This window comes from Pleurodeles waltl, chromosome 5 (genome assembly GCF_031143425.1).
Source record: "Pleurodeles waltl isolate 20211129_DDA chromosome 5, aPleWal1.hap1.20221129, whole genome shotgun sequence".
Classification (NCBI taxonomy): domain Eukaryota; kingdom Metazoa; phylum Chordata; class Amphibia; order Caudata; family Salamandridae; genus Pleurodeles; species Pleurodeles waltl.
The window spans coordinates 707,560,661-707,580,298 of NC_090444.1; positions in this window are offsets into that span (position 1 = coordinate 707,560,661).

The window sequence follows — 19,638 nt, forward strand, 5'->3', positions numbered from 1 at the left end:
AACAGGGTCAAGACTGATTTTCATAGGCTGGGTCTGAGCTGGAATGGCATGGCAAGCAAAAAAAGCGATGGATGAAACCCAGATCTGTGACTGGGGGTGAATGTTTGATTTGTTCTGCATTCCGTCCATCTTCTGCTGCTTTTGCATTTGTCGCCCCAAGTGGGAAGGGTATGCCCAGACGTGGGTCCCGTGCTTGCTATGCCACCAGATTCAAGCTACCCTGGCTGATGAAGGGTGATACCCTGAAACCGGTCCCAGGATGCCTGTTTCTGGTCCAGGGAGGACCTAGCCTCGCAGTTCGGGCTGAACTGTTCCCATGAGGAACAGGGTGTTTTGCTTTCTTTATCTTATGACCGAGCTTACAAAATCTTCTCTGGAATGCACTTCTTAGTTTAAAGAAGACATTCAGGGGCATATTTATACTCCGTTTGCGCCGGAATTGCGTTGTTTTTTTTAATGCAATTTCGACGCAAAACTAACTCCATATTTATACTTTGGCGTTAGACGCGTCTAGTGCCAAAGTCCATGGAGTTTGCGTCATTTTTTAGCGTGGACACCTACTTTGCGTTAATGAGATGCAAGGTAGGCGTTCACGTCTAAAAAATCGACTCCGAGGCATGTGCGTCGGATTTATACTCGCGGGCAAAATTCACGCCCGGGAGTGGGCGGGTCAAAAAAAATGACGTACGGCCGCTTTTGCGCCGTTTTTTAGCGCCTGCAAAAGGCAGGCGTTAAGGGACCTGTGGGCTCTGAAGGAGCCCAGAGGTGCCCTCCCATGCCCCCAGGGACACCCCCTGTTACCCTTGCCCACCCCAGGAGGACACCCAAGGCTGGAGGGACCCATCCCAGGGACATTAAGGTAAGTTCAGGTAAGTGTTTTTTTTTTTGTTGTGGCATAGGGGGGCCTGATTTGTGCCCCCCTACATGCCACTATGCCCAATGACCATGCCCAGGGGACAGAAGTCCCCTGGGCATGGCCATTGGGCAAGGGGGCATGACTCCTGTCTTTGCTAAGACAGGAGTCATTTCTATGGGGGTTGGGAGTGAAAAAAAATGGCGCAAATCGGGTTGAGGCGAAAAAATTGCCTCAACCTGACTTGCCCCATTTCTTGACGCCCAAGCTCCATTTTCCCCTACTCCGGCGCTGCCTGGTGTACGTCGTTTTTTTAACGCACACCAGACGGCGCCGGCGGCTAATGCAGGCTAACGTCATTCAATAAATACGGCGCCTGCATGGTGCTTCAGAATGGCGTTAGCCGCGCTAATTTTTTTGACGCAAAACTGCGTTAGCGCAGTTTTGCGTCAAAAAGTATAAATATGGGCCTTATTATTATTACTTCACCACGAGGTTCCTGAAAGACAAGATTAGTAGGTTGGAAGCACACTTTTAAAAGTAGTTGCAGCAATGAAAGCAAAATATATCAAAGTACTCAATTGCAATGTACACAGCAAATACATGTGATTATATTATAGCATAACTTCAAAGCAAAGAATAAAAGTAAAAATTTCCTCACCATAGGGCCTATCACTGCTTGTCATCTTTCTCATGCCAGCAAGTTGATGACTCCTGTTCAACTGCGGGAGAGAGATTTTCCACCCAAACGGGAGGCCAGACAGCTGATGTCCGCTCCTGACTGAAGTCTTGGAAGATTTTCCTTTGCTGCTGCCCAGGGACACCGTTTAGAGCAAAAATGCTGGCTCAGTGTAGGAACCGAACAAGAGTTTGGAGATTGGCCAAGTCTCCAAATCTCATTTGTTCCCAGACTGGATAGAGAGGCAAACACAAAATATACGCTCTCTTATCAGCTAGGGTTTGGCGTGAATTCAATACGAAAAACACAGCTTGGTCAACCATGTGGAAAAACACAGTTCATCTGCAATGTCTCAACTGCAATGTCAAACTCCACGTTAAAGCCAATAGGCAGCTAAACTGAATACAAAATGTAATGTCTAATGCCATTTTAAAGCCAATAGGCAGCTTACCTAAATACCAAATGTAGGGGCATATTTATACTCCGTTTGCGCCGAATTAGCGTCGTTTTTTTCGACGCAAATTCGGCGCAAAACTAACGCCATATTTATACTTTGGCGTTAGACGCGTCTAGTGCCAAAGTATGGGCAAATAGCGTCATTTTTTTGCGTGAACGCCTTCCTTGCGTTAATGAGATGCAAGGAAGGCGTTCCCGTCTAAAAAAATGACGGCGACGCAAATGCGTCGTATTTATACTCCCGGGCAAAAATCACGCCCGGGAGTGGTCGGGTCAAAAAACCCCGCATTTGCGCCACTTTTTAACGCCTGGGTCAGGGTAGGCGTTAAGGGGCCTGTGGGCTCAAAATGAGCCCACAGGTGCCCTCCCCTGCCCCCAGGGACCCCCCCTGCCACCCTTGCCCACCCCAGGAGGACCCCCAAGGATGGAGGGACCCACCCCAGGGACATTCAGGTAAGTTCAGGTAAGTATAATTTTTTTTTTGTTGAATTTTTTTTGGTGGCATAGGGGGGCCTTATTTGTGCCCCCCTACATGCCCAATGACCATGCCCAGGGGACATAAGTCCCCTGGGCATGGCCATTGGGCAAGGGGGCATGACTCCTGTCTTTACTAAGACAGGAGTCATTTAAATGGCGTCTGGGCGTCGAAAAAAATGGCGCAAATCGGGTTGAGGTGATTTTTTTGCCTCAACCTGACTTGCCCCATTTTAAGACTCCCTAACGCCATTTTCCCCCTACGCCGGCGCTGCCTGGTCTACGTGGTTTTTTTCCACGCACACCAGGCAGCGCCGGTCTGCTAGCGCCGGCTAACGCCATTCCATAAATACGGCGCCCGCATGGCGCTTCAGAATGGCGTTAGACGGCGCTAAATTTTTTGACGCTAAACTGCGTTAGCGCAGTTTAGCGTCAAAAGGTATAAATATGGGCCGTAATGTCTAATGCCACGTTAAAGCCAATAGCCAGCTAAACTGAATACAGAATGTAATGTGCTACTGATGAACATTCAACAACTAATATGCGCAGTGGTGAAACACAAAGTCATTGGTCAAACACAATTAATGGCATAACACAGGGTCAAGACTGATTTCACATGGCTGGGTCTGAGCTGGAATGGCATGGCAAGCAAGAAAAACGATGGATTAAACCCAGATCTGTGACTGGGGGGTGAACGTTTGATTTGTTCTGCATTCCACCCATCTTCTGTTGCTTTAGCATTTGTCGCCCGAGGTGGGAAGGGTACACCCAGACGTGGGTCCCGTGCTTGCTATGCCACCCGATTCAAGCTAGCTTGGCTGATGAAGGGTGATACCCTGAAACCCGTCCCAGGATGCTTGTTTCTGGTCCAGGGAGGACCTGGCCTGGCAGTTCAGCCTGGACTGTTCCCATGGGGAACAGGGTCAAGACTGATATGCATATGGCTGGGTCTGAGCTAGAATGGCATGGCAAGCAAAAAAAAAGATTGATTATACCCAGATCTGTGACTGGGGGTGAATGTTTGATTTGTTCTGCATTCCTTCCATCTTCTGTTGTTTTTGCATTTGTGGCCCCAAGTGGGAACGGTATGCCCAGGCGTGGGTCCCGTGCTTGCTATGCCACCAGATTCAAGCTAGCCTGGCTGATGAAAGGTGATACCCTGAAACCGGTCCCAGGATGCTTGTTTCTGGTCCAGGGAGGACCTGGCATGGCAGTTTGGGCTGGACTGTTCCCATGGGGAACAGGGTCAAGACTGATTTACATATGGCTGGGTCTGAGCTGGAATGGCATGGCAAGCAAAAAAACTATGGATTAAACCCAGATCTGTGACTGGGGGTGAATGTTTGATTTGTTCTGCATTCCGTCCATCTTCTGTTGTTGTTGCAGTTGTCGCCCCCAAGTGGGAAGGGTATGCCCAGACGTGGGTCCTGTGCTTGCTATGCCACCAGATTCAAGCTAGCCTGCCTGATGAAGGGTGATACCCTGAAACCTGTCCCAGGATGCTTGTTTCTGGTCCAGGGAAGACCTGGCATGGCAGTTCGGGCTGGACTGTTCCCATGGGGAACAGGGTCAAGACTGATTGGCATATGGCTGGGTCTGAGCTGGAATGGCATGGCAAGCAAAACAAACGATGGATTAAACCCAGATCTGTGACTGGGGGGTGAATGTTTGATTTGTTCTGCATTCCGTCCATCTTCTGTTGTTTTTGCATTTGTCGCCCTAAGTGGGAAGGGTATGCCCAGACGTGGGTCCCATGCTTGCTATGCCACCCGATTCAAGCTAGCCTGGCTGATGAAGGGTGATACCCTGAAACCGGTCCCAGGATGCTTGTTTCTGGTCCAGGGAAGACCTGGCCTGGCAGTTCGGGCTGGACTGTTCCCATGGGGAACAGGGTCAAGACTGATTTGCATATGGCTGGGTCTGAGCTGGAATGGCATGGCAAGCAAAACAACCGATGGATTAAACCCAGATCTGTGACTGGGGGTGAATGTTTGATTTGTTCTGCATTCTGTCCATCGTCTGTTGTTTTTGCAAGTAATAAGGCATCACAGCACACCCACAACAGGCTAGGTGTCTCGGGTGGGACCTCGATGATGAAGCATGCCACCAACTTGGTTGGTGGGTGAGGGTTTTTTTTAAACATAACCTAAGTGTGTTTCTTTTCACAATTTTAGTCTTTGGAACATCACATAAGTACATGGACGCATCAAAATGATCTATTGCAAAACTACCTTTGTTTGCGGGGGCACCTATGTTTTGGCCCAGGTGCAGCCTTCATCTAGGAAAACCTACCAAACCCAGACATGTTTTAAAACTAGACACCCCAAGGAGTCCTGGTAAGTGTGGCTTGCCTGGATCCCCCAAAATGTCTTACCCAGAGTCCTCTGCAAACCTCAACATTTGCTTAAAAAAGAATGATTTCCTCACTTTTCTTTGTAGGATCACCACTCCTTGGCAAATTTCCTACCACCCAGCATTCCCCTCAGTCTCCCAAGTAAAATGATACCTCACTTGTGTGGGTCCCCAACGCAGAGTCAGCCTAAAAGATGTATAAAAGAAATATATGTACTTATACACTTGCTGTGCTAACCCCTCAATCTCTACAGTTATTGGCATTTTTCTGATGCAGGCACCTGGGTCACCCACACAAGTGAGGTATAATTTTTATTGGGAGACGTGGGGGAATGCTGGGTGAAAGGAAATTTGTGGCTCCTCTCAGATTCCAGAGCTTTCTGTTACCAAAATGTGAGGAAAAAGTGTTTTTTTTTCGCAAAACTTTGAGGTTTGCAAAGGATTCTGGGTAACAGAACCTGGTCAGAGCCCCACAAGTCACCCCATCATGGATTCCCCTAGGTCTCTAGTTTTCAAAAATGCACAGGTTTGGTAGGTTTCCATAGGTGCCGGCTGAGCTAGAGGCCAAAATCTACAGGTAGACACTTTGCAAAAAACACCTCTGTTTTCTGTCAAAAAATGGGATGTGTCCACGTTGTGTTTTGGGACATTTCCTGTCGCGGGCGCTAGGCCTACCCACACAAGTGAGGTATCATTTTTATAGGGAGACTTGGGGGAACGCTGGGTAGAAGGAAATTTGTGGCTCCTCTCAGATTCCACGACTTTCTGTCACCGAAATGTGAGGAAAATTTGTTTTTTTATCCAAATTTTGAGGTTTGCAAAGGATTCTGGGTAACAGAACCTGGTCAGAGCCCCACAAGTCACCCCATCTTGGATTCCCCTAGGTCTCTAGTTTTCAAAAATGCACAGGTTTGGCAGGTTTCTCTAGGTGCCGGCTGAGCTAGAGGCCAAAATCTACAGGTAGGCACTTTGCAAAAAACACCTCTGTTTTCTGTCAAAAAATGGGATGTGTCCACGTTGTGTTTTGGGGCATTTCCTGTCGCGGGCGCTAGGCCTCCCCACACAAGTGGGGTATCAATTTTATCGGGAGACTTGGGGGAACACTGGGAGGAAGGAAATATGTGTCTCCTGTCTGATTCCAGAACTTTCTGTCACCGAAATGTGAGGATTTTCTTTTTTTTTTGCCAAATTTTGAGGTTTGCAAAGGATTCTGGGTAACAGAACCTGGTCAGAGCCCCACAAGTCACCCCATCTTGGATTCCCCAGGTCTCTAGTTTTCAAAAATGCACAGGTTTGGTAGGTTTCCCAAGGTGCCGGCTGAGCTAGAGGCCAAAATCTATAGGTAGGCACTTTGCAAAAAACACCTCTGTTTTCTGTCAAAAAATGGGATGTGTCCACGTTGTGTTTTGGGGCATTTCCTGCCGCGGGCGCTAGGCCTACCCACACAAGTGAGGTATCATTTTTATCGGGAGACTTGGGGGAATGCTGGGTGGAAGGAAATTTGTGGCTCCTCTCAGATTCCAGAACTTTCTGTCACCAAAATGTTAGGAAAATGTGTTTTTTAGCCATATTTTGAGGTTTGCAAAGGATTCTGGATACCAGAACCTGGTCAGAGCCCCACAAGTCACCCCATCTTAGATTCCCCTAGGTCTCTAGTTTTCAAAAATGCAAAGGTTTGGTAGGTTTCCCTAGGTGCCAGCTGAGCTAGAGGCCAAAATCTACAGGTAGGCACTTTGCAAAAAACACCTCTTTTTTCTGTCAAAAAATGGGATGTGTCCACGTTGTGTTTTGGGGCATTTCCTGTCGCGGGCGCTAGGCCTACCCACACAAGTGAGGTATCATTTTTATCGGGAGACTTGGGGGAACGCTGGATGGAAGGAAATTTGTGGCCCTCTCAGATTCCAGAACTTTCCGTCACCGAAATGTGAGGAAAATGTGTTTTTTTAGCCAAATTTTGAGGTTTGCAAAGGATTCTGGGTAACAGAACCTGGTCAGAGCCCCACAAGTCACCCCATCTTGGATTCCCCAAGGTCTCTAGTTTTCAAAAATGCACAGGTTTGGTAGGTTTCCCTAGGTGCCGGCTAAGCTAAAGGCCAAAATCTACAGGTGGGCACTTTGCAAAAAACACCTCTGTTTTCTGTCAAAAAATGGGATGTGTTCACGTTGTGTTTTGGGGCATTTCCTGTCACAGGCGCTAGGCCTACCCACACAAGTGAGGTATCATTTTTATCGGGAGACTTGGGGGTATGCTGGATGAAAGGAAATTTGTGGATCCTCTCAGATTTCAGAACTTTCTGTCACCGAAATGTGAGGAAAATGTGTTTTGTTAGCCAAATTTTGAGGTTTGCAAAGGATTCTGGGTAACAGAACCTGGTGAGAGCCCCTACAAGTCACTCCATCTTGGATTCCCCTAGTTGTCTAGTTTTCAAAAAATTCACAGGTTTGGTAGGTTTCCCTAGGTTCCGGCTGAGCTAGAGGCCAAAATGTACAGGTAGACACTTTGCAAAAAACACCTCTGTTTTCTGTCAAAAAATGGGATGTGTCCACGTTGTGTTTTGGGGCATTTCCTGTCGCGGGCGCTAGGCCTACCCACACAAGTGAGGTATCATTTTTATCGGGAGACTTGGGGGAACATAGAATAGCAAAACAAGTGTTATTGCCCCTTGTCTTTCTCTACATTTTTTCCTTCCAAATATAAGAGAGTGTGTAAAAAATATGTTTTTTTGAGAAATGCCCTGTAATTAACATGCTAGTATGGGCACCCCGGAATTCAGAGATGTGCAAATAACCACTGCTCCTCAACACCTTATCTTGTGCCCATTTTGGAAATACAAAGGCCCATATTTATACTTTTTGACGCAAAACTGCGCAAACCCAGTTTTGCGTCAAAAAAATTTGCGCCGGTTAACGCCATTCTGAAGCACCATGCGGGCGCCGTATTTATTGAATGACGTTAGCCGGCGTTAGCCGCCGGCGCCGTCTGGTGTGCGTTAAAAAAAACGACGTACACCAGGCAGCGCCGGCGTAGGGGAAAATGGAGCTTGGGCGTCAAGAAATGGGGCAAGTCAGGTTGAGGCAATTTTTTCGCCTCAACCCGATTTGCGCCATTTTTTTTCACTCCCAACCCCCATAGAAATTACTCCTGTCTTAGCAAAGACAGGAGTCATGCCCCCTTGCCCAATGGCCATGCCCAGGGGATTTGTGTCCCCTGGGCATGGTCATTGGGCATAGTGGCATGTAGGGGGGCACAAATCAGGCCCCCCTATGCCACTATTTTTTTTTTTTAAAAACACTTACCTGAACTTACCTTAATGTCCCTGGGATGGGTCCCTCCAGCCTTGGGTGTCCTCCTGGGGTGGGCAAGGGTGACAGGGGGTGTCCCTGGGGGCATGGGAGGGCACCTCTGGGCTCCTTCAGAGCCCACAGGTCCCTTAACGCCTGCCTTTTGCAGGCGCTAAAAAACGACGCAAAAGCGGCTGTACGTCATTTTTTTTGACCCACCCACTCCCGGGCGTGAATTTTGCCCGGGAGTATAAATCCGACGCACATGCCTCGGAGTCGATTTTTTAGACGTGAACGCCTACCTTGCATCTCATTAAGGCAAAGTAGGTGTCCACGCAAAAAAATGACGCAAACTCCATGGACTTTGGCGCTAGACGCGTCTAACGCCAAAGTATAAATATGGAGTTAGTTTTGCGTCGAAATTGCGTCAAAAAAAATGACGCAATTCCGGCTCAAACGGAGTATAAATATGCCCCAAAGGTTTTCTTGATAGCTATTTTTCACTCTTTATATTTCACCAAATGAATTGCTGTATACCCGGTATAGAATGAAAACCCACTGCAGGGTGCAGCTCATTTATTGGCTCTGGGTACCTAGGGTTCCTGATGAACCTACAAGCCCTATATATCTCCGCAACCAGAAGAGTCCAGCAGACATAACGGTATATTGCTTTCAGAAATCTGACATTGCAGGAAAAAAGTTACAGAGTAAAAAGTAGAGAACAATTGCTGTTTTTTTCACCTCAATTTCAATATATTTTTTTTTCCAGTTTTTATTTACTGTAAGAAACCCTTGTAGGATCTACACAAGTTACCCCTTGCTGAATTTAGAATTTTGTCTACTTTTCAGAACTGTTTAGGTTTCTGGGATCCAGCATTGGTTTCATGCCCATTTCTGTCACTGACTGGAAGGAGGCTGAAAGCACAAAAAATCGTAAAAATGGGGTATGTCCCAGTAAAATGCCCAAATTGTTTTGAAAAATTGGGTTTTCTGATTCTAGTCTGCCTGTTCCTGAAAGCTGGGAAGCTGGTGGTTTTAGCACCGCAAACCCTTTGTTGATGCCATTTTCTGGGAAAAAAACACAAGCCTTCTTCTGCAGCCCCTTTTTCCCATTTGTTTTAAAAAAATGAAATTTTCACTGTATTTTGGCTAATTTCTTGGCCTCCTTCATGCAAAACCACAGAGTCTGGGTACCTGTAGAATCCATAGGATGGTGGAAAAAAAGGACGCAAATTTGGCTTGGCTAGCTTAAGTGGACAAAAAGTTATGGGGGCCTAAGCGCGAACTGCCCCAAATAGCAAAAAAAAGGCCTGGCACAGGAGGGGGAAAAGGCCTGGCAGCGAAGGGGTTAAGTTATTTTGCTTTACTGTGCCTTAGGGAGTTAATTGTGCATTTTGGGGCTCAACTAATATAGATTTACATGTGGTTGATCACTGGCCGAATTGACACAGGTTATCAAAATGGAATGAGAAGATATCCATTGGAATTCAGAGTGATTATGATTAATCCAAACACTTCCATTCACCTATGTTTTTTTCCTAAGTTCCAACTGTTTGTCCCATAACTTCACACATGGATCCTTTGCAGTATGCAGGAAAACCATATGCCCTCAACTTTCTATGGAGATGTCAGAAGCTTTTGTTGGGTCAGGGACTTCATTTTTTTGCGGAACTCTTATTGGTCTCCCATGAAAGTTGGAGCTCATAATTAAAGAAAAAAGTAGTCTGGGGAAAAGGCAAACACAGTGTTTGACGTCAGCTTTAAGTATTGCAGCATTAGTTGCATCAAGAACCAGCTTTTTATTAGGAAATGTCATGTTGTACCAGGATATTAAAGCCATCACCAAGTGAGGGACCTGGGGCCTTCGCCCCAGTCACCCCCCGCCCGCTTACAACAGCCCTGAACATCTACATACATTTCTGCAAAAGAAAATTAAATAACTGCAGAACGTTACTGACATTGTCCACAAGTTACACAGTGCCTATGAAAACGAATCCAACAATATTGGCAAATGTGATGAATATTTAAAGATTTAAACCACTCCCTATGATCTCTGAGTAAAACTTTGATGATTTATTTAAACTAATGCCTGTATTTGGTTTCCCCTCTCCTACCGTGGGCTCCTTCAGAACTCTAAGCGTGCTCTTTATTACGGGTGAAATAACAGTCTTTTTACCACTCCGTTCTGCCGTATAATTCTGTTAGTTGAAGGGAATGGGTACATGACCTTTCCCTTTAACAGAAATTAACCCTCAAAAAAGCTTCTCAAAAGGTTCACAAAATGCCACGGCCATTGCAGGGGAATTTGCAAATATAATATGGCACCTCAAGTATATACAGCCTTTGATATTTGCTTAAATATGTTTAAATGTCACCACACAGGTTCGCAATTTTGCTGCCCATGCACTTGGCCAAATTGCTGAGGGTGCCTGTCATCGAAAATTAACCCACATTCTCTTCAGTGCCCTTGCTAACTGCATAAACCATGGCGCCTTCTATTTTAATTCTTATTGGAACATATGTATTGTGATGGCTAGCAGACCCAAGCCTCCCTCATCTTCATTGGGATTCACTGCTCTGCGGAATCCAAGGGAATTAGCCTGCTCTCATTCTGAAGGCATAGCATCCTGCCTCCCTGATCCTTACAGGTCGATTCAATGATTCAATATTTTGTAAATTGTAACGGTAGGGCCCAATTCATAAAGCTGTTTGCATATTTAACTGCAACTTAGGTTGAGAGGCAACTCCTCTCCTGTGGCGGAGAAGTGTTGCCGCGCCCCCCCCCCCACATCCCCAGCCAGCAGCAGCAGCTGCATAACTTGAAAGATAAAACAGAAATAAACCATGTTTATTATCATTTTATTTTTTAAGTTTGCAGGGAGGTGGTGTGCACTCCCCTCAGTGCGCATGTGGGTTTGGCCGGCCATCTTAGAATGGCCAAACTCGCATGTGCACTGAGCTCTCTCTAACCTGACCTGCATTGCGGGTTCAGAGACAGCAGGCACAGGCTCACAGTCTGACTCGGAGCGCAAAGCGAGGGCACTCAGGCCAATCCTGAAGCTGCTTTCATGCTGCCAGTAGCAGAAGAGCAGTGTTAGGATTGGCCATAGAGCAGGCTGGGAGCCTGTGCCTGCAGTGAGTGGAGCCAGAAGAGTGGCAGTGCGGTGGCAATGCTGCGGGTGTCAGGTATGTTTTTTTTTTTTATTTTAATATTTTTCTTGTTTTTTTTTTTTGTGCCCATGCCCTGGCACTTTGCCCCGACAGCAGCCACCCTTGCTTAGGTTTGAAAACAGTAGCATTTGCCAGACCTTAATCACATGAACGTCAATTCATCAAAATGACAGGAGTAGCAGAGGTGACATTACACGCCATTTGACCTTCACTTTCACTCACACACGTGCTTACACATACACACACTCTCTCTCGCATAAACAGGCTCTCATCCGCAAGCCCGCATGGATCATACATTTAAAAGTCTTTTTTACTTTCCTCCGCTGCCAGTGAGGGTCATATTCCACCTACTTGTTCTATTACACTAATAGTGAAGAATACATTATTCACTATTAATGTAATAAAACACGAACAGAAAACTAGGAACGTGGAGCCCCAACCGACCATAAGGTCAGAGCTGCTCCTGTTTACCTGGTACTGATTTTGCCACCTCTGAGGCCAGGGGTCGCAATAGGCAAGGCAGGAGTCCCAGCTGTGATCTCTAAATTATGTCCATTCATAATCATGTTCCTGTTTTAATGAATCAGTAGTGGTGGAACTTGTCCCTAGTAGATTGATTCAACCACAAATACCATTGCACTTCAGCAGCAAGATAGGGCTTTCCACAGTGCGGACACCTGTAAACAGTGCTTAATTTGTGCTTGTTGATTCCAGTGCAGTGCACCAGCACTTCTTTTTGAGGACTGGCACTTATTTGTCTGTCTCAAGCATTTACTGTGAGCACAACACAGATATGGTAAAGTCGGAGGAAAAGAAAAACGTAAAAGCGTCACAATGGGAGAAAGCAAAAAAACTGCAAGAGTGAGCTGAAGGGGCAAGGAGTAGCTGTAAATGGATTGAAGAGGCCCACTATGGCTTCCGGATTACGCTGCCTCAGTATTCTGTGCTTGCAAATTTAATTGCAGCAGCCGCATGTTTAAGAGGAGGGCTTTGGGCACCAGCACGTTTTTATTTACAAATTAAGCACCGCCTGTAAAGCTGGTGAACACTCATAAATCTGGGTTATATGGAGGGGGTGTGGTTTAAGGAGAATAACTGCAGACCTTTGGCAAGTATATTCCCAAAACGAAAAAGTCAGATATTTACTTCAGTCAAGGGCAGCCGGAAATCTGTCTTTAGGGGGAGAACGTTTTAAGAGCACCAACTGGTGCAGTTTCAGAGGAAGACAGTTTGTCAGTCACACAAGCTTTATTCGGTCTAAATAACCATCAAAGCAATAACTTACAACAATGAAGTCATAATCTATACATAATAAATATATTGCAACAAGACTAAAAAATAGATAATAAGAGTAAGATAAAAATACTATAAAATGAGGGATCTGCAAGTGTACAGAAGAAAAAAAAATTAAATAAAATTTCACATATGCATCCCGTCCTATAATTGAGTGGCACGTGTCAAAGATGCTTTTGTTGACTGCTTTAAACTTCCTCATCTGTAATTTATAAGAAATTCAATGAATAAAACAATTTGAGTTAAATAAGGTAAAATCAGGGATCGGTTAATATCAAATCACTATAAACCTTTTTTTTTTAAATATGTACGTGTGTGCCAAGCGGACGCAAGGAACTTGCTGACCGCACAAGTTAGGAGAGAGGAACAATCTCTCAACATCAACCTGAGGGCGTCTCTACACGTTCTCAACCCCATGTTCCTACAAGCGGGACAAAGCCATTTCCGCCGAGCAATACCATAGGCAGGACAAATAAACATAAAGTTCACTACAGTTTCCACAGAACCATTACAGCAAGGGCATTTATCGAATGGCAGGGTGGAGCTCCATGAACTAGAAAAGGACTTCAAAGGGAGGCTTCCATACCTAAAACGAACATACAAACTTTTGCTTAATTGATCGGTAATTAAGTACAGGAAGGGTTCGAAGTGGGGAAACCACTTATAATCGAGAAAAAGAGACGTCAACCTGCCATTAGAGGTACAAAACAAATGTTTTTCCCTAACATGGGACCAGTAAACAGATTTCAGGTGGTCCTTGTGAGCCCTCCTTAAATTATTTGGCTGGCTCCAAAAATAACTAAGTCCCAAAGTATGGAACCATTCTGAAATGTTCTTGAACCAAGGGATAGAAAGTACATTTGGTCTATCCAGTAAGTCTTGCAAAGATTCCTTGTAGGTGACTAATTCAAGGGTGGTCCAGATACGAACCCAAAAAATTAAAGGCCTTAAAGCTATTACATCAGAAATGCGAGGGAACCCTAGATCCCAAAACACTGGGACCAGGGGCGTACTACGAGGGCATGCCACGAGTGATCTTGCGAAGCTGTTTTCCCCCACAGATAACTTGCTAGATTTTGCGCAACCCCAGACCTCAGCACCGTAGATCGTGGCACTCTGAGCCTTGGCTAAATAAATTTTAATAGCTGGGGAAACAACTTTCTCAATATTAGACATTTGAAAGCGCAAAATTGCCCCTGACCTATGTGCTAGGAAAGCTAAGCTTTTCCCTACCTGGGCCTGCCAGTTCATATCATTGCTGATTCTCACCCCTAAATAATCAATAGAGCATACCTTGCTCAAGGGAACCCCATTGTACAAAATATTACATCGTTTGGAGCTGCCAGGACCAAAGATCATGAGTTTTGTTTTACTAGAGTTAAGTTCCAATCCATGACCTGCACAAAACACACTGAACCTATCCAGGAGAACCTGAAGGCCCATAGGTGTTTTAGAGATCAAGAGGGAATCATCAGCAAATAAGAAAATTGGAACTTTTGAATTATTCAAGGAAGGGGCATCGTTTTGACAGTCAGTTACAACTTGCACTACTTCATTGATAAACAACGAAAAGAGAGTAGGTGCCAGGACACAGCCCTGTCGTACTCCCCGCCTGATATTAATACGATCAGTAAGTTCCCCCTGGCTGCCCCATCTTACTCGAGCATAGGTATTCTTGTGTAATCTTTGAATTAAATGCACCAAGTTCATCGGGACGCCAATTTTCTTTAAGACTTCCCACAATTTCTGCCTTGGAACGAGATCGAACGCAGACTTAAGGTCAACAAAAGCAACATACAAGTTTTGTTTGGCCAGGGTAGCGTATTTCCAAAGTAACAGAAAAAATCGAAAAACTTGGTCCATAGTGCTGATTTTTTAATGAAACCCAGCCTGGAGGGGAGATAGGACTTGGTTAGCTTAGACAGTTTATCTAAGGGAACACTATTTTCCATAACAGACACAAACAAAAACATTTAACAGTGTAAATGCACTTCAGTATGCCAGTTACCCCACAGAGGACTAAGGACTTCGTACGCAAAGGACTTCGTACGCTAAGCATTTAAGTCTTCTGTTTTCAGAACTATTCCTGGAATTCTTTGAGAATACTATGAAAGTCATTGTTAATGAGTTTCACCATAAATAATGGTATGTGAGGGCTTGGTGTGACTTACTGTGAAAAAAAAACAATTCACAATGACCTCAGACGTTCACTAGAGAAAGTTAAAGTTTTCACCGTTTTCTCACCCAATGTTTGAGTCTGGGATTTGCTACCAGAATGTCATTGCCAACTATTCTGCGAAAAACAATTTAAAAAATAATGTTGAGTTTGAAACATGGATAGAAAATCCACACTAACGACCATATTGTGTACAGAATATTTTGGACACAATATTTGCGTCAGACAAGATATACAATATTGTGACATACAACCATGTCAGACAATTCTGCCTCTGTAAAACATCCGTATTGTAGAAATTCTGCAGTTGAAAGGGTAGTTTATTTGTAAAATGCCACAAACATCTTCCTTAATTTTATGTATTCGTCATACAGGAAACCTGTTTCTACAAGAAGGGTACCCACCACCAGAAATATGTAGGAATTTTACTACACGCATAGATGAAAAAGTCCTGGTGGTCTATTTTTTCTTCCTTAAACTTCTTAGTCTGCAATCTGATAGTCTACTGCCTCTCAGTGTCCTCAGAACTACTAGAGTTTGTGACTTTGTCTGAAAGATAAGAGGGGCTGCTAGTTGTGATGTCTTTTTAAATGAAGAGCTTCTCTTCAACACTGTGTAGACCAGAAATGGGAGTCAATGGAGTTCTATCAAAATAGGGGATGACGAATATTGGAGAACATGGCGGGCTGCGGTGTTCATGCAGCGCGCTAGGGCGCTTCCGGTTCCGGTTCCTGGGGGACGCGGCAGGACGCGGCTGCCGAGCGGATTGAGGCTGTAGGCACACGGATGTGCGTGCCGCGTTTTTTGGAGTCTGAGGCAGACTGGAGGGCAGCGGGGGCTGTCTGGTGGCGCCGGGCCGCGCTGGAGCTGCACCGGGCGCGGAAAGGTGTGTCGCGAATTCCCCTTCGGGGGAATAGCGGCAGCAGTAGCGGCTCGTGTGGAGCAGCAGCCGAGAAGTTACGGCAAGGAGCACAATTTAAAGAAAATTTGGAGAAGGGAGCCAGGAGAAAAACGGTGAGGCAGTGTGGGGGGGGGGTGATTCCCCTTCCCCCTCACTTTTCTTAACAAGAGTGGAGGGGACTGATCAGTGGCTCCGGGACAATTTGGTTGCGACTGCCGAGGAGAGGGGAGACAAGGGGGGGTCAGCCAAAAAAAGACCGAAATCTAAATCGGGGGAAGGAGGAAGGATTGCGGTGAGGAAGGTGGGGGAAAGCAAGCTTAAGGGGAGAGATAAGTTGACGCCCTCCCTAAGGTCTTTTTTTAAAGTGAGGCCAGAGGTAATTAAGCTAACCCCTGGGCAGGCCAGAGTGGCAATGGAGGTTACCACCAGGCAGTCAGATAATGCTGCCGGTGAGGGCAGGGGGGGGGGGCAAGGCCCCCCCGCCACTGTCAGGAGAGGTACAGATGGCCCCAGTACAAGTTCAGATCCCAAACGCTACGCCCGCAGAGGCTCAAGGCTCTGCGTCTAAGTCGGTAGTTGTGGAATCCCCTCACGCCGTTCCTGTTACCTCCCCTTCATTGAGTTCTTCGTTGGAGGCGTTAATTTTGTCTATTTCCGAGGATGTAAAAAAAGGTTTTGCGAGCTCAGATGTAAATCAAGGGGAGATAAGAGAGGTTTGTGCTATTTTAGAAAGGAAAATTGATGGATTAATGGAAAGAACACAGGCCTTGGAAGAAGCGATGGGGGGTATGAAGGAGGAATTGGCACAACATAAGGGTGAGATCGATACACTGAAGGGGAGCGAACAGGTATTAAAAAACAGGGTTGAGCAACTGGAAAATTATTCAAGAAGAAATAATTTAAAACTTTTGAAAGTGCCTGAAGGTATGGAAGGGAACGATCTTAAGGCCTTTGTAGTATCACTAATTAAATCAGCGGTGGATCTGGAGGAGACTGAGGAGGAAATCGGAAAGGAAATTCAGAGAATCCATCGAAACCCCTTCAAGCTGCGAATGAACAGTAGTAGACCTCGGAACATTTTGATAAACTTTTTGACATACCAGATGAAAGAAAAGATCTTATCTAGAGCATTGAAACAAAAATCTTTAAGAGTGAATGATATTGTTTTTGAGATCAGGTCTGATTTATCTAGGGTTACTATGGATAGGCAGTGGGAGCTGGGGAAACATTTGGAGATTTTCAAATCTTTGGGGGTCTCTGCCCAGTTGAAATTCCCAGCCTTCCTCCGGGTCATGTATAATAACAAAATGTATAATATCAGAGACATAAGTGAGGCGGATGAATTATTGGTAGTGGTCAAAAACGGGCAGTCCACTGAATAAGGTTGCGTTTAATGTTTAAATTCCCCCAGGAACACAGGGGCGCTCTAAAATTTGGGATCATTATGGTCCTTAGTCGGGGGGGTTCTCCATGGGTGGGGTATGGGGGGAAGGGGATGAGGAAAGGGGGGTAGGGTCAGGGTTGGGGAGGGAGAGTGGGAAAAAAGCAAAAAGTAGTGCCTCTTTCAACCCAGTTAAGTTTGATTGATAGCTAGCAGGGAGAGAAGGCAGGGGGTGAAGAACATATCATTGCAAATCCTTTCATGGAATGTTAATGGCTTGAGGGTGCGAGGAAGAAGGGAGCGAATATTACAGTATCAGCAGGATTCTACGGCACAAATTTTAGTTTTGCAGGAAACGCATTTAACAAAGGCAGAGTGCATTAGCATAATACAAAAGCTGAGGTGGGTTCATACATTTTTATGTACAGAACACAACTATCATAATAAAGGGGTGGCAATCTTAGTTAAACATTCACAGCAGGGGTGTGTGGCAATTTTGGAATCTAGATCAGATATAGCAGGGCGATGGGTGATAGTTAAAATACAATTTGGGGGTCGTAATCTGGTTTTAGCAGGTTACTATGGCCCCAACTGCGACGATATAGAATCTTTGAAGCATCTCTTTTCTCAGCTTCTTGAATTTTCGGACCCGGTTATTTTGATGGGCGATTTCAATGTGGTGTTAGATAATGAGCTGGATAGGCATAACTGCAAGTCATGAGGCACGCCTAAGTCGCAACAATATTTAAGGAGGATGATGAAGGAATTTGGCCTGTGCGATATTTGGAGACAAAGGGTGGGGAATAGCAGGGATTTTTCTTTTTTAATAAGAAATATAGACATGCCTCTCGAATCTATTATTTTTTATTAGACTCACGTTTGAGAGAGGAGGTGAAGAATATAGCGTATCTACCCTCGCATCTATCAGATCACTCTGCGGTGGTGTTAAATATGAGTCTTCGGCAGACAAGTTTCAGCAATCGGTGGACGATTGATCGGTCCTTGTTATTAGATCAGGAGGTGTTGCTAAAGCTGCATAAGGAATCCGAATTCTTTTTTAATGTAAATTTGGGTTCCGCCCCATTATCAGTAGTATGGGACACGTTTAAAGTGGTTATTCGTGGGGAGATTAGGTGTAGCTCCATCCAGAAACATAATCGGCGGAGAGACAAGATTAATTAGATAGAGCAGGAAATGCAAAAATATAAAGTCGAAATAATAAAAGCAGGGGAGACTAAGGCTTTGAGGGCCAGCTTGGATGGGTTGAGAAGTCAGTTGAGAAGTCAGTTGGAGAAGATACTACAGGGAAGAATTCAAAGGAAATGGGAGGCAAGCAAATTGGCTCATTTTGAATATGGGGAAAATGCGGGGAAGTTGTTAGCCTGGAAAGGCAAAACAGATCGTGTTAGGAACTACACAAGGAGGTTGAAATGGAGCACTTAGGAGAAAGAAGAACGGATGAGGCGGCAATAGAATCGGCATTTCGAAACTTTTTTTCACAATTGTATTCAGAGGGGTTAGAGGTGGATGAAGGTATGGTAACAGATTGGATGGGGGCCGATATATCTTTAGGTATATCGTTGCAGGAGAGGGAAGCATTGAATGCTCTAATAACGGCTGAGGAAATTAGGAGAACCTTGATTAGTAGTAAGTCGGGGACGGCGCCGGGTCCGGATGGCATCCCTGTGGAAGTCTATAAGGTATTAGGGGACTCAATTATCCCCGTACTGATTGAGCTGTTTGGGGGGATTCTGGAATTTGGTAATGATATTCCTCTTTCATGGAATGAGGCGGTGATCTCGTTAATTTTGAAACCGGATAAAAATCTGGCGAAATGTGCTTCTTACAGGCCTATATCATTGCTGAACAGCGATTATAAATTACTAGCTAAGATTTTGGCGGATAGGTTGAGTAAGATAGCTAATAATTTAGTGCACCCAGATCAAAAAGGCTTTTCTAAAGGCAGATATCTGCATGAATTAACTTTTGAACTGATCGGGGCAATAGATATGGCTACAACGTTTGGGGCACCATTGGCAATTATTATCTTAGATGCAATGAAAGCCTTCGACCAAGTAAATTGCGGGCCAACTTAGGATCCAAGTTTTGTGGGGTTATTGACCAGATCTATACATCACCACGTGCCAAGATTCTGGTGAATGGGAAACTTACGGACCCCATTACAATCTCAAGAGGTACTAGACAGGGTTGCCCCCTGTCGCCTGTATTGTTTAATTTGTATATTGAACCGTTTGCTAGAAAAATCAGACAAAACCCTCTTATCTCGCCCTTTTGTTGTAAGGGTTGGGAAAAGAAAATCTCTTTATATGCAGACGATTTAATGATATATACTAATAACCTGCCTTTAGCTTTTAACACAGTTAAAGATCTCGCCGAACAATTTGGAAGGATATCAGGGTATCGGATTAATGTGGGGAAAACAGAAACTATGCAGTGGAATATGGAAGTAGGGTCAATATCAAATAAGCAGGAAATACGGTACCTGGGCATTTTAGTGACCCAAAATCTGAAGGATTTAGTGGAAAGGAATGCACGAAAGTTATTAGGTGAATGTAAAGCTATGCTACAAAAATGGGCATACCTCCCTTTGACGATTCTC